This window comes from Saccopteryx bilineata, chromosome 2 (genome assembly GCF_036850765.1).
Source record: "Saccopteryx bilineata isolate mSacBil1 chromosome 2, mSacBil1_pri_phased_curated, whole genome shotgun sequence".
Taxonomy (NCBI): Eukaryota; Metazoa; Chordata; class Mammalia; order Chiroptera; family Emballonuridae; genus Saccopteryx; species Saccopteryx bilineata.
Window position 1 is genome coordinate 240,485,368 of NC_089491.1, and position 15,269 is coordinate 240,500,636.

General features: G+C 41.8%; 1 pseudogene; it reads left to right on the forward strand.

The window, feature by feature from the left end:
• Nucleotides 1-5,777: 5,777 nt before the first annotated feature.
• On the forward strand, nt 5,778-6,549 carry LOC136322456 (transmembrane protein 199 pseudogene; annotated as a pseudogene).
• The last annotated feature ends 8,720 nt before the right edge of the window (nt 6,550-15,269 follow it).

Consider the following 15,269-nt stretch of genomic DNA (forward strand, 5'->3'; position numbering starts at 1 on the left):
ATGCTATAGGACATGGAGCTGGTAAGGGAACATAGAGGGACCGTTATAGTGAAGATAGACTCCAGGAATTCAGCTCAACTGTCCAGTCACATATACTGATGCTCTTCTAGGAATGTGTGAAGTTGAGATATACATAAAAATGGACATGTGATAAAGAGAACAATGAAATACACATTAAAGTAACCATAGAAACAGTCATTAAATACTTACTATAGAAAAAGTATGATTGTAGCCATTTTTCTGACTGATAAGAATTTTTACATAATATCTCTGGCTCCAAGAAACTTGAGTCTAACTGGGGAGAGAAGATACACACATAAAAAGCTAGTCCTATAGAACAGCCTTGGGAGAGGCAGCATGAGTTAGTAATCCTAGTATGAACATAGTTGGTTTCAGATCTTTTACTAGTACTGCAGAGGCGGATTAAGGTCAGTTGAGGTCCCAGGCGCAGAAGAAAATGTTGGGTCCCTTAAAAAGAGAGAGAGAGAGAGAGGGGAAATAAAAATACATGTTAACTATATTTTTAAATAAATAAAAAATATTATGTACTATTAATGTTAAAGTTGCACATATGAAACCAAACTTGGTGTCATTAGAAAAAGTGTAAAGTTAGGGTTTTGTGGGGCCCTTCAGAAGTCAGGACCCAGGGCTCCCACCCTTAAATCTGCCTCTGTAGTCCTTTAATTTTAGCTAACTATTTAAGCCACATTTTTCTTATTTTTGAAATGAGAATACTGTCATTACCTCATATATCTAGTAAGTATTAAATGAAAACAAAAACATGTAAAGCACCTAGGTTGCTATTAGGCATATATTAAGATTGTAGTGGTTGATGATTCTAAATACAATAAATAAGAAGTATGTGGTTAATTTGCTAGGACTGTTGAACAAAGTACCACAAACTAAGTGGCTTAAACAACAGAAATTTATTCTATCATAGTTCTGGAGTTCAGAAGTTCAAGATCAAGGTGTTGGCAGGGTTGGTTCCTTGTGAGGACTGTGAGAAAGAATCCATTCCATACCTCTCTCTTAGCTTCTGGTGGTTTTTCAGCAATGTTTGCTGTCTCTTGGCCTGCAGACATGTCATCCTGATCTCTACCTTTGTGTTCACATGGTGTTCTTCCTGTGTGGGTCTGTGTGTCTCTTTTAATAAGGATGCCAATCATATTGAATTAGGGACCTGCCTTACTCCAGTACAGCTTTATCTTAACTAGTTACATCTGCAATGACCTTATTTCCAAATAAGGTCACATTCTGAGGTATTGAGGGTTGGAACTTCAGCATAGGAATTTGGCAAGGTTGGGGGAGTACAATCCAACTTTGTTATAGATGGTAAATAAAAGAAAAAAAACCCGAGAAGATAGAGGAGATGGAGATAAAACTCTAGTATCCAGGGTGATCAGTAACATTTTCTTAGATCACATGGGACTTAACCAAGTTAACAGAAACTTGGTGATGGTAAGGCACAGGGGCCATAAGCAAGAAAGACATAGAAGCAGAAATGTGTAGGTATGTTGAAGGAAACCAGCCAAGCTGGATTAGAAAGTATGGGCCAGGGAGAATTTTGGAGGCCTTTGACTGCAAGTAAGGAGTTTACAGTTCATACTTTTGGCAGGAAGAAGCCATTGAAATATTATGACGCATACCACAGAAACAAATAAACGGTTCAGACAAGACTTGAAGTATGTAAATATTTGCTCCAGTTATTGAAAATGACACGAGAGACTCATATTACCAGTGCATTTACTATGAGTCACTTTGCAATAGTGACATTGGATTAAGAGGACTCATCCTCTTTCTGGAGCTCTTTGCATATATTTGCCCCTTGGCTTTTTGGACCTAGGGTATTATCTATCACCAGAAGAGAGCTTGCAGTGGGCCAACTGACCTAATTGATATGAGGATAAGATCAAATGAATAGAACACATAGAGTTCTCAGGACTGAAGGGAGGATAAATAACGGAGATCTGGTAGACTGTGTTAATCAGGAAATGCTGGTGAGCCACCGGGAGCTCTGAGAGGAATAGGTGGCCCACTAAATGGTCTCAAGAATGGGACGTGAGCTTCACAGGTTTACCACAGCTCACTGCCACGGCTGTGCCTCCTTGCTCCATTAGGATCTCAACACCTAGGTCACACCAGAACCAAAACATTGTGGAAAAGTAAAAACGTACTCCACCAATCATTCATTTGGTCTATAGGATGCCAACTAATTTCAAGGGACACTACTGTTTAATTTCGATTGTTGGTTGCTGGGCAGCAAATCGGCATAGTCCTCATGTCTGACACATTCGTCCCATCACTCACGGCAACAGCAACATCTGGCACCATGCAGTTCTGTGGGCAACCCCACAGTCACTGCACACTATATAGGTTTTATAATTAACTTGTCAACACTCCCCACGGGTGGCTGGATATTTCCACCGGTCCTGAAGGGCTTAGCTCAGGGTATGAGCCATAATGTGGGAAGGTTTTTTTTTCGTCTTGACTCTTGGCACCAAGCCTGGCACCTCTGGTGGATGAGTTTGCTAAGATCAAGTCCTTTTCTTCTGCATGTCTCTGCCCTTTCAGTTCTGTAGAATTCTGCTTAGAAGGACTTTATTGCTGGTCCTTTAAAAGCCAGTATTATGGTCCTATTACAGAGAAAATGCAAACTGAAAGCAAATGCAAGCTGATTACACCCATTTAATGCGTAAGTACTCAGATTTTATATGTACCTAGCATGTTACTCACTGTATGTTAAAATGCACTGGATTCTCTGCACCTGGGCTCTTTTCCCTAAGGTCTTCCACTTACTTGAGAACTGGATATCAAATCTGTTTACTTTCTACAGTGATCCTTGTCATTGATGACCCCACCCAGCACTGAGATAATGCAGGTAAAACACACTTATTACTTGGCACCTGATATATTATAAACTTTAAATACATGCCTATTGTATTTAAAACAATAGCAAATGCAATCATTTCCACAACATGCCTATTGTAGCATCAACATAGACTCTTCCAGTCTAAAAATCCCCTTTTGTCTGGGTTTCTTATAAACCAGTGTTTTTCAACTGCCAGTCTGCCGGGAATTTTGTGCCAGTCCATGGAAGAGTTAACCACCTGGGTATTGTATAAAGATTATAGATTCAATGATCTTAGTTGAATTAGCTTATGCTCAGGGTGATTTCTGACTTAGTGTCCCTGAAATAATTTTCCTATTTTCACGGGTTCCCAAAAGTAAAAAGACTAAAAACCACTGTTATAAACAGTCATACCCAAATGGCAACACTGACTGGAATTATCAGGGAAGGAAGAGGTGTTGGCTTTTCTGGTGTGGCCACATATGGTATCAGCTGTAAGTGATGATCCAGGAAGGGAGTGTATGCCTTCCAGATATGACAGGGATTGGTGGGTCTTTTTATTTTCTTTGTCTGCTATATGATATTCAGTAGAAAGGCCGGACCTAGAAGAAATTTGGGGATAGTAGTTGATCATTCCTAGTTTTTTCCATTAAAAAATAGATTAGAGAAATAATCATCTTCTTGTCTATGGCTTAGTGTTTTCAATATTGCTCTAGACACAATGAGAGAGAAAAACAGAGACATAATTTTTTTATTAGAAATTTTTCATGTAGTTGTTTGAAGAACATTCATACATGAAAACAATAATAAATAACCTTAGGAAAATATTTTCAAAACTTTTCTGATATGACCCAGAGCAATTTCCAGATTTAATACAATTTCTATCCAAAAACCAATGATGTTTTTGTAGAAATAGAAAAATATATCTCAACATTTGCATGTAATTTCAAGGGACCAAAAATAGCCAAATAAAATCTTGGAAATGAAAGAAGTTGAAGTTCTCACTCTTCCTGATTACAAAACCTTACCACAAAGCTAGAGTAATTAAAACAGTATGGGGGAGCTTCCAGTCAAGATGACAGCCTAGGTAAATGCAATACGCACATCCTCACGCAACCATATCAAAACTACAACTAGACTACAGAACAATCATAATTCAGAACTACCTGAAACCTAGCTAAATGTAAGTCCTACAATTCAGGATCTGAAGAAGAAGCCACATGAGCCTGGTTGGAGGGGACCATGGAACGAGCTGGTCCCACACCCATGCATGGTGAATAAAAACCAAGAAGCATATCTTGGCTCTTTAGGTCCTCTTTAAGAAGCAAGGGGTCCCAACTCCACATCAGGCCTCCAAACCCAGGGTTCCAGTCCCAGGAATAAAAGTGCCCATAACTTCTTGCTGTAAAAAGCAGTGGGGATTTTTGGCTGAGGGAGATAGGGGCTGCTAGAGTCTCAGACATTCCTCTTAAAGGGCTCACACATGGACTTACACAGACTTACTTGCTCTGAGCTTCAGCACTTGGGCAGCAACTCAAAAGGCACCAGGAACAAATGGGGAACTGAATTATCTGGCATCAGAGTGACAGTTGGAGTGACTGAAGTGCTGGCAGAGACCATCAATCCTATGTTGAGCAGAGCCAGCAGACAGATACCATATTTGAGTCTTTATCAACCTGGCTATTATTGTTATCCCTGCCCTGGTGATTCCTTAGGAGCTCACCCCAACCAATGTAGGGGCTCACCAAGCTGTTTCCAATGGCTTTTCCATAAGAATGACCTGTATTGACTCATGCTTCAGACTTTCCTAAAATCTGTCAAACAAGCAGTGTCTTACTTCAGTGTGCCCTGTACCTCTCACTAAGTGACCCCTGTTCAGGAACTAGTGACATCTGGGATGGTTTGCAGCTTGGCCTCTCCTGGACACCTCCAATCTCGATACAAGTAGCAGCCATCTGCAGATAGCTTTGTATTTCATGCTGGTGGCCCCCAGCAGAACATAGACTAGGTTTGGTTGTAGAAAAATGTATTTGCGACTATAAATATCATAAGGGTTTAAGGTAAGTCATACAGCTCAGTAGCAGACAAATAAATTACCCAATTTTTAAAAATGGGCAAAGGACCTGAATAGATATCTTTCCAAGGAGGATATATGAATGCCCAGCAGGTACATGTAAAGATAGATGCTCAACATCACTAATCATTAGGAAAATGCATATCAAAACCACAATGAGCTATCACAGCATGCCTTAAAGTGGCCATCATCAAAAAGACAAGAGATAACAACTGCTGATGTGGAGAATCTCACTGTGGAGATTGTAAATTAGTGCAGCTAGTTTGGAAAATAGCATTAAAGTCTCTCAAAAAATTAAAAACATAACTATCATATGATCTAGCATTTCTACTTCTGAGAATAGATCCACAGAAAACTAAAACTTTATGTCAAAGGACATCCACACTCCCATGTTTCTAGCACCATTATTTATAGCCAAGACGTGGAAGCAACCTAAGCTTCCATCAATGAATGAATAGATTAAGAAGTTGTGATATCACACACGACCACATACAACGTGCACGCACGTGTGAACATTACTCAGTCATGAAAAATGAGGAAATCCTGTCACTTGTGACAACATGGATGAACCTTGAGGGCATTATGTTAAGTGAAATAAATCAGACAAAGACAAATACTGTATGATCTCACGCATGGAATCTAAAACAACAATAACAGCAACAAGACAACAACCAAATTCATAGAAAAAGAAATCAGATTTGTGGTTACTTGAGGTGGGAGTTAGGGGGAAGGGGAATTGGATGAAGGTGATATAAAGGCATAAAGTTCCAGTTATATTATAAATAAGTACTCAGGATGTCATAATGTACAATGTGATGACCGTATTTAAGACTGCTCTATGAAAGTCAGCTAAAAATGGCATCTTTCTTGCTTGCTGGAAGGGAGCTGGTGCACACTTTGGGACCTAGCGGGAGCTGGAGCCAGAGCAGCTGCCCCAGGAGCTGTGGGCTGAGCTGGAGGCCGCGTTGGGAAAGAAGCATAAGGGTGGGATCCTCCCAGTTGTCCATGCCTGTTTCCTTCCACCTGATCTGGGATCTGCACCAGTTGCTGAGAGAAAGGAATTCCGCAGTCGATCTTCACGAGTTCCTAGAAGGCAGTGAAATCTACCTCCTGGAGGTGGTGATGCCTCCTAGGAACCCAGGGTTGGCTGCCCTCTGGAGAAAATTGACATGGGTAACAGCTGGCCAATGAAGAATATAAGTGGACACCTGCAATGTCCCCTGTCAGGATTCAAGGCATAGTGGGATTTTCAGTGACCTGGGGAAGCAGGTGAGGTTCATTGAAGGCTTTGGTCGTCAGCACCTTCAACTTCATTGTCGTGGTGGCAGCTGCCTTTGTCTGCGCTTATGTTGGAAGCCAGTGTATCTTCACAGAAATTGCCTTGTAGGTACTGGCTACACTTACCGTCACCTCCGTGGTGGGTCTGGCTGTGCCATGCGCCCTGGTATGGGCGATGATAAGTGAGCGGGAGAGATATAACTGGTTCTTCATTAAAGTCTGGAGAGGGCAGTCAACTCACCAGGCTCTCTGTACTCAGCTCTGGTTAGTTGGAGCCCGGCCAGCGCTGCCTGCTCCTCCTGTGGGAAACCCCATCCGTGGTCAACAGGGGAGACTCGGGAACAGCTGAAAACTAGTCTGTCAGTACTTTCTCCTAATCCCGGTGCCCACCTGCCTTCCCCAGTCCACCTGGGCCTGCTGGGGCTGGTGTTTTCCGTCGGGAGTGAAGAGAATCCAGACCGCCCCAGAAGTAGACCATACAGCCTGAACTTGCCAGGTGCACGGATCAACCGTCATCTTTGCTCCATGCATCCTTAATACAGACTGGCAACTTAGTTCTGAAGCCTCCACAAAAACAGAAAGAATTCCCTTTCTCCAGCTTGTGCTCAACAAGGAACTGATCAGAGGACATCAAATAAGAGAAAGATGAGTTGGTACAGGGTGATGGAATTGGAAGTGAGGCAGCTACCTTTTTTTGGAATCTTAGTTTCTATCTTCACCCTCTTCTTTCTGCTTGCCTTTCTCAGGTTTTCTGCATGCTTCTTCCCATCCCTGGATTTCACCAGTACTGATTAAACTTCCCACCTTCCTGTCACCCTTTGCTTTGCCTCCCAAAAGAAAAACAATTCAGAAGGCAAAAAAACACTGTCTCTGCTTTTTATTACAAAATCCCTTGCCCTTGTCTTTGGGACGGGTCTGCCTACTGTGGATACTAGTAAAAAATGATGTTCTTTGTGAACAGGGACTATTTTCAGATTTAACTCTCTCTAGAAATAGGAATAAACATACACATAATATGTATTTTAAAAAGACTGCTGTCTGACATATATGAAAGCTGTTAAGAAAGTTAATCCTTAGTTCTCATTACATTAGATAGATAGCTAGATATTGATATGAGGTGATGGATGTTAACTAAACTTATTATGGTATTCAGTGCATGATATATAGAAGTCAAATCATTACCATACTTTCCCATGTATAAGACATCCTTTTTAAAAAAATCTGGGGTCTAAAAACTGGGTGTGTCTTATACAGTGGTTGTAGATTTTTTTACTTGCATTTCCCGCTTTTTCACGGGGATGAGTTGTATGAATTCTATGATGTATAAAACTTGAGTTCAATAACTTTATGTAATACAATTTTTTTTCAAATTTCAGGCCCCCAAATTAAAATGTATCTTATACATGGGAGCATATTATACATGGGGAAATATAGTATGTTGTCCAACCTAAGCTGGTTTATTTTATATATATATATCTCAATAAAATTGAAAAAATAAATAAATATATATATATATATATATATATATATATATATATATATCAATAAAATTGAAAAAAGAAAGTGGGGTCTGACCTGACCAGGCAGTGGCACAGTGGATAGAGCGTCGGACTGGGATGCGAAGGACCCAGGCTCAAAACCCCAAGGTCACCAGGTTGAGCATGGACTCATCTGGCTTGAGCAAAGCTCACCAAGGCTTGAGCAAGAGATCACTTGGTCTACTGTAGCCCCCTGGTCAAGGCACATATAAGAAAGCAATCAATGAGAAACTAAGGTGCCGCAACAAAGAATTGTTGCTTTTCATCTCTCTCTTCTTGTCTGTTTGTCCCTATCTGTCCCTCTCTCCATCTCTCTCTGTCTCCGACACACACACACACCCCCACCCACACACACACACACCCACACACACACACACACACATGGAAACAGGGGTCTGGTGTGGAAGCTGCATGGAGGCCTGGCAGGAGCAGCAGGCGGGGCGGGGGCTCTGTGGGAGATGGGGCTGGATGCAGGTGGGCAGCAGGTGAGTGTGCAGGAGGAGGAGGGCTGCTTAGTGGTGGCTGGGCAGGAGCCACGTGCCAAGAAGAGGGACCCTTGCTGCTATTTTACCAGGTCTGGGAGAGAAACAGTGGGCAGAGGAGGTGGGGAGTGGCCAGGATCCTGCTAAAGCCGGGCCCCAGGCCCGGTATCTGGGCTAGGGGCGTGGCGGTGCTGGGAAAAAGGAGACCTGCAAGTTGTCTGCAGTCAGACATGATCCCACCTCCTCCTCCTGGTCCTGGTCCCCAGTGGTTATCTGGTGCTCTGCTATGGGGAGGTCAGGTCAGAGCACTCCCACCTCCTTTGTTTGCAACATTTCCGTGTGCAGTCAGCTGTGGAGGAGCGAGAGACCGAGGGTGTTTATCTAGGGGACAGTCTCCACATGACTGTTCTGCATAGTAGATGAGAACGTTGGATTAGATACCAGTACAGCTCTGATAATAATTCCTCGGTATGTACCACAAGCAGGCATCATGTGAGGCAAATACATCAGCGCATGCCAGGCATGTGTTTTCATGTGGCCGCCTCCCTTCTATTAGTGTCATCCTATTTCAGTGAACTCATGTGCCAAAGGGCCTAGCCTAATACCTGGCATAGAGTAGGTGCTAAAAATGGCACCTATTGTTTTCACTGCCACCTCGTGGCTCTAGGTCTCCCATTAGAGACATCCTTCAACACTTTGTCACTGCTCATGTGTGCTGTTTACACACTCACCTTTTCCCCTCTTCCTGGTCTTTATGAAGCTAAACCCAGATCACCCACAGTTACTGCCCCGGCACAGGCATGAGCTCATCAGGCGTGAAGCAGGACTGACATTGCCTAGTAACTGGGAAAATATCTCCAGCAGGCCCCACAGGGGCTAGAGAACCTCATCCCTTGGGCATGTGGGAACGGAAGAGCTTCACTGCAATAAAGATACAAACAAACTGAATTGGTCCCCAAACACCGCCTTATGTGCCTGACACTCAGGGGAACGGTCTTATTTGTGTCCTGTTTAACCACCTTCTCAAACTCCAACATGTACCTAAAAGGGTCAGAGAAGAGAAATAAGCAATCAGGGTTGGAGCCTCTCTAAGCCCTCTCTCAGATGATGCACACAGAGATTCACACACATATGCACAACAATGTACAAATTCACGTACACACACACAGATACATACACACACTTTGGGCTGACTTCCTGTCTTATCAGTCTGCACTGAGTCAGGGGAGTTGTTTGTACTTCAGAGGCGTTCAGCCATTCTGTGTGTCTGGATTGGAATGAGGACAAAAGTTGTTTGGATCAGAGATGTTGTGCAACCTTGTGTGATGGATGCCTGCTCCACTTCCCGGTCCTTCTCCATTGCACAAACTGTAGCTGGTGGGAAAGTTCAACACGTAGTGGACAATATGCGGCTGCCAGCCACACAAGGTGGGAAAGGGAGTGAGCGTTGAGAAACTAATTTGTATTTTTTTTTAGCAGGACAGCTATGCTGAAGAATTTTCTGCCCGATTGCTAAATAAGAAGCAGGAGAAGGGCAGATGGAATAATGCAGCGACTCCACGAGAGTTGCTTTGTTCCCCAAGCCTCCAAATGTGGAAGGTGGTATGATAAAAGATAGAATGCAGGTCTGGAGATAGGAAGTCTCATCTGTGAGTGACAGTTCATCATCAGGAGGAGAGTGAGGTTGGCTGGGCTCACCCAGAATCAGGTTGCCTGGAGCTGAGTCCAGGTCCTGAGTTCTCTCACTGGCTGTGTGACCCAAGGCAAGGCCTCTGATGTGAAATGAGACTAGTGGTACTCCACAGGGTAGGTGTGAGACTCAAGAGGCCGTATGTATGTGGTTCAAAGCCCAGACCCTGAAGCCAGCAGCAAATTCTCTCACTCTAACCATCTAACTTTTGTGTGAGTTTTTTATACCCCTGCATTCGAGAGCCAGCTCACCCAAGGTGCTTTTATCTGGTCTAGTTCCATCAGGTCTCCTGCTCCCCAGACAGACTCAAGTCTTGACTGTTTACTCCTACTTCATCACTTCTGGTCTTTCGGCAGGTCCGTAAGTCACCATCTTTGCTCCCACTGCTTATCCCTTGACATCCTTCACACCTCCTTGCTCCAGGTCTCTTGGCATCAATTAATAGCTATGGTTCTAGCCCTGTGGTCAACTCCTAGCTTGTTGGAAAATTATCATCCCCCAAGCCCACATATAATGTTTATAGATAACATAATATTACAAGATTTAAAAAATATTAACCCGACTCATATAAGCTTAATTACTTCTTCAGTCATTATCTGAATCTTGGGGCTGGATTAGAGCCAGAGTATTTTGGTTCAGATCTTCTAACATTTTCCTCCTATAGAATTGAGATGAGATTAAGGTGACTCAGAATGGATTGTGAGCCTAAGCTAATCCAGGATAAATCTGAAATGGAAAAGAGTCTGTAGAAATGGTAACCCCTATATTCTTACCCACAATTCATTCTGCATTTCACTCCAATTTGGCTTCTAGCCTCACCACTTTATTGAAATGACTTTTGCTAAAGTCAGTAATATATGCTCTACTCAATGGATATCATTCATATTTTGGACAGTTTTATATTTTCATATGAACTTTTAGTTATTCAAGTTATAAAGTATATTTAATTATTCAAAGTCCCAGAGTATGATACTATCACAGGGATTAGAAAGAGAACACGTGCTTAGTAACAAACAGTGAGTTTAGTCAGTTTCACATAGATTGTTTTTACCTTCAGGAAATCCAGAATGCCTAGAAATTATTAAAAATTTGAAGAGGATAATTTTTATAAGCTTTCTCTCCTCAACTTTGGCTAAATGTAGCCACATTAAAAATAGTGACATAGTCTTTGATCATGAAGCAGAAATATATAATGGTAGATTTCTTACTCAAAAATGATATTAAATCAAAGCTCTCATTCAGTAACATACACACTATATATTAGAAAAATAACATTCTACATTTTACAGCACATTCCCAGGTAACATTAACCAGATTAAAAAATAAAGAGAACCAATGCTATTATATATGTACTTGAGCTGGACAGTTTCTCAAGTAATGGAGTCATGTTCAGGAAATAATACTTAAAAATATAAATTCTTATACAGTGATTTCTTTGTTAAGTCTCTTTCAAATTCTTTAGTTGGTAGCAATACTTAAAAATCTTTAACTGTAAAGTCATAGTTGCAATGGTTTGATTTTTACTGAATCTTGAAAAATTTTAAGTGCCTTTAAATTTATTATCTTCTGTTTCTTTTTAAATTACACTTATTGGGGTGACATTGATTAATAAATTTGTATAGGTTTCAAGTGTGTAATTCTATGATACATCATCTGTATATTGCATTTGTGTGTCCACCACCCAAAGTCAAATCATCTGTGTCACCATATATTTGGTTCCCTTTACTTAATACTCCTATGGGGATAATTATCATAGTCCTCAGCTGATTCAACCAACCCCTTTAGCTACTTGGCTCTGGGACAAAAGTTGGCTGGATGATGTGCTTAATCATCTCTGTAGGAAAAATGTCTTCTTCTACTTCCGATTCCTCCTCCTCAGTCACCTCCTGAGTAACATTTCAGGAGGATTGCTGACTTATAGACTTAAAGGCATCTATAATTGACACATTTCTAGATGTTGTTGAAATAGTGTCTGAACTTCTGCTTTGGATAGAAGTCTTTTTAGATCAGGGCCTGGATGATCAGTTTATTATAAAGAATACTGCTTGGGAAACAGCCAAATGAAATGAAGGAGAAGCATTGAGCAGGGTGACATCAGCCTCCCAGCATTTCCACATATGTACAACCTGGAACTTTCACACCACTTATTTCTTTATCTTTCTTGTCCACCAAAGGGTTTTCACACATTCCTTCCTTCTTGGCACACTCTGCTGCTGTATGAGACACTACTACACACTCCTGGTTGGCTTCAAGCTTCTCTGGCCATCATTCTGTTTCTTTTGATGGATCTTCTTCTGTCCAGGCTTTAAGTTTAGAATTCCTCAGGGTTTTTTTTTTGTGTTGTGTGTGTGTGTGTGTGTGTGTGTGTGTGTGTGTATGTGAGAGAGGGGGGGGGAGAGGGAGGAAAGGACAGACAAGAACAGACAGATAGGAAGGGGGAGAGATGAGAAGCATCAACTCATAGTTGCAGCATCTTAGTTGCTCATTGATTGCTTTTTCATATGTGCCTTGACTGGGGGCCTCCAGCCAAGCCAACAACCCCTTGCTCAAGCCAGTGACCTTGGGCTCAAGCAAGCAACCTTGGACTTCAAGCCAGTGACCTTTGGGTTCAAGCCAGTGACAATGGGTCATGGCTATGGTCCCATGCTCAAGATGGTGACCTCAGGGTTTCAAACCTGGGTCCTCAGTGTTCCAGGCTAACACTCTATCCACTGCTTCATCTGGTTAGGCCAGATAGAATTCCTTAGGTTTTGATCCTAGACCACCTTTCTTCTCACTCTGCTTCCCTCTGGAAGATCTCACCCACTTCCATGGCTCCAAATACAATCTCCCATCTTCTATCTTTAAGTAAGACTGCTCTTCTGAGCTCTATACTCATATATGCAGCTCCTGCCAATTCTACCTATGACCCTAGTTCTATGCACTTCTCTCTCTCCTCTGCCCCTTCTTTTTCTATATTCACTGTCCCTCACTTGGACAACTGTGACCACCTTTGCATTCATTCTGATTTCTTAGCAACTAAAGTAATCAGACTCTGTCCCTAGTCTGTGTTAAACTCTTCAGTGGTTCATCATTATTCCTAGGGTAGATATTGAATGATCTTACTCAGAGTGTATTTTCAGCACTCTGGTTTTCTTTTTGGTTTCTGAATATCCAAGGTTTCTATCCATTTCAGGGCCTTCTCACATCTCAGACCCTTGTCAGGTATGTCCCTTTTACACACTTCTGTGGTGACATGGACTTTTCTTTTGCAGCACGTATCACGATTGCCACTAAATGTTGATAAAATTTTTTGTTTCTTGTTCATCTCTACCACTGAAATGCTCTTTAAAATCAGGCATTATTTCTCTTTTAACAATTTATCCCTAATACTGAGCAGGTTTACTTGATTCAACAAATACTTCTCAAGGGACTGAATAAACCAGTGAGGGGTAAAGGCATGGGACAATTCTGGTATAGGGCTTTTGCCCAAACCTTGAAAGTGGTTGCTGAGGTTGGTGCCTATGGATAGACGTGACATCCAGCTTTCTTCCAGATATAGATTTTTAACTTCCACAGAGGGGACTGTCTATGTCAAGGCCTTTGGGTGTCCCCGAGGACAGCACTGTGTGTCTGAATAAGCTTGATAACAACAAACCTGTGAGACTACAGGGTGTCCAGATTGATTCAGTTGTGAAGAAGGAGACTATGACACTGTCTTGCTTTGACAAATAATGAATTGGTAGCATGATGCTGTAAAAGGAGTCTGGGCTCAAGCAACCACTAAATTAGGGTTTGAATCCCAACTCAACAGCCTATTATCTTGTAAAATCAGGCAAGTTATTGAATTTCTAAGCCTCCATAGTCACCTATCTCATTGGATTGTGAGGATTAAATGATGTAATCTACAAGTGCTCAGTTTAGCATTTGGCACATAGCAGAAGCTGACTAAATGTCGCCATTATTGTTATTATTAATGGTACCAATTCTGTAATAAAAAACTATTTGACCTTGGCTAGGTTGCTTTCTCCAGCTGTAAGATCATCATCATCTTTCTTTCTTTCTCTTTCTTTCTTTCTTTCTTTCTTTCTTTCTTTCTTTCTTTCTTTCTTTCTTTCTTTCTTTCTGTCTTTCTTTCTTCTTTCTCTCTCTCTCTTTCTCTCTCTCTCTCTCTCTCTCTCTCTCTTTCTTTCTTTCTTTTCTTTGATGAGGTGACCTCTATAGTCTCCCCCCTTGAAAAAGTCAATGAATGAGGTAACATTTAAGTCTCATCTATTCTGGAACTCTTTAAATAACACTCCTATGGGAGGGGTAAAATCCTTTCTCTTTGCATCCACACTCATTTAGACTTGTGCTGGAAGATAAGCAAGAATGACACACACAGGAGGGAAGTCCAGTCCAGTCTGGCACAGTCCTACCTGGAATCTGGTACTTTCGGGTGGGGCTAGAGGCAGATGTTTCATGACAGCCACATCATGTACATTTTTTTTTTCCTGGGAATAATGGCAGAAGAGAAACCAGAGAAGCAGGATGACTTAAATTTATTTTCTTGGAAAGAAGATTTTGTTGGCAAGACTTTTGCTTTGCCTCATAAATGGGCAGGGAGGCTAACTGAGCAGGAAGAACTGGGTTTGAACCACTCCCTCTTTGCTGGCTGGGCCCAAGAACATCGCCTGTATGGTTCTTGGTTCCAACTCATACTTTCCTTCTCCAGAAGACCCGGGTTGTCCTTCTGCCCCTTTGGTGGTCTGCCATTAATCTGATACATTTAGGTGAAACGTGTGGGAGGAAAAGAGAACGCGGAGGACAATGGCTTTAAATAGGGAGAGTTGGGGGCACAGAAGAGAGGAATCTCTGGGCAAAAGATAGTATTATATCCAGCTGAGTGACAGAAATCCAAAATTATTAGTGGTTTAAACAAGATTAAGGCTTATTTATCTCAGACATTAAATGCTAGGGAGGCAGACTGGGGTTGTTACTATGGCTTCAATATGCAGTTTCCATATTGTGGTACAAGATGGTTGCTCCAATGTTGGTCATCATACCTGCATTCTAGGCAACTGGAAAGAGGAGAGAAAAGGGGAAGGGAAGGTCCCATACCTTTTCTTTAAGCACATTTCCCAGAAATTAATCACGTTGCTTCAACTTATATCCCAATGGCCAGTATTTAGTCACATGGCTACATGTAGCTACAGAGAGACTGGGAAATGTATTCTTGTTCTGAATAGACACATGCCCTTCTAACTTTTGCGGGGTTCTATCACTGAGGAAAATGTTGAGTACAGGCATCAGAACACAATCAGTAGTCTCTGCCACACCCTGAAAACAAGAATGGACACTGCGGAGTAATGTTATAAGGACAGCCACAATTAGCCTTAAA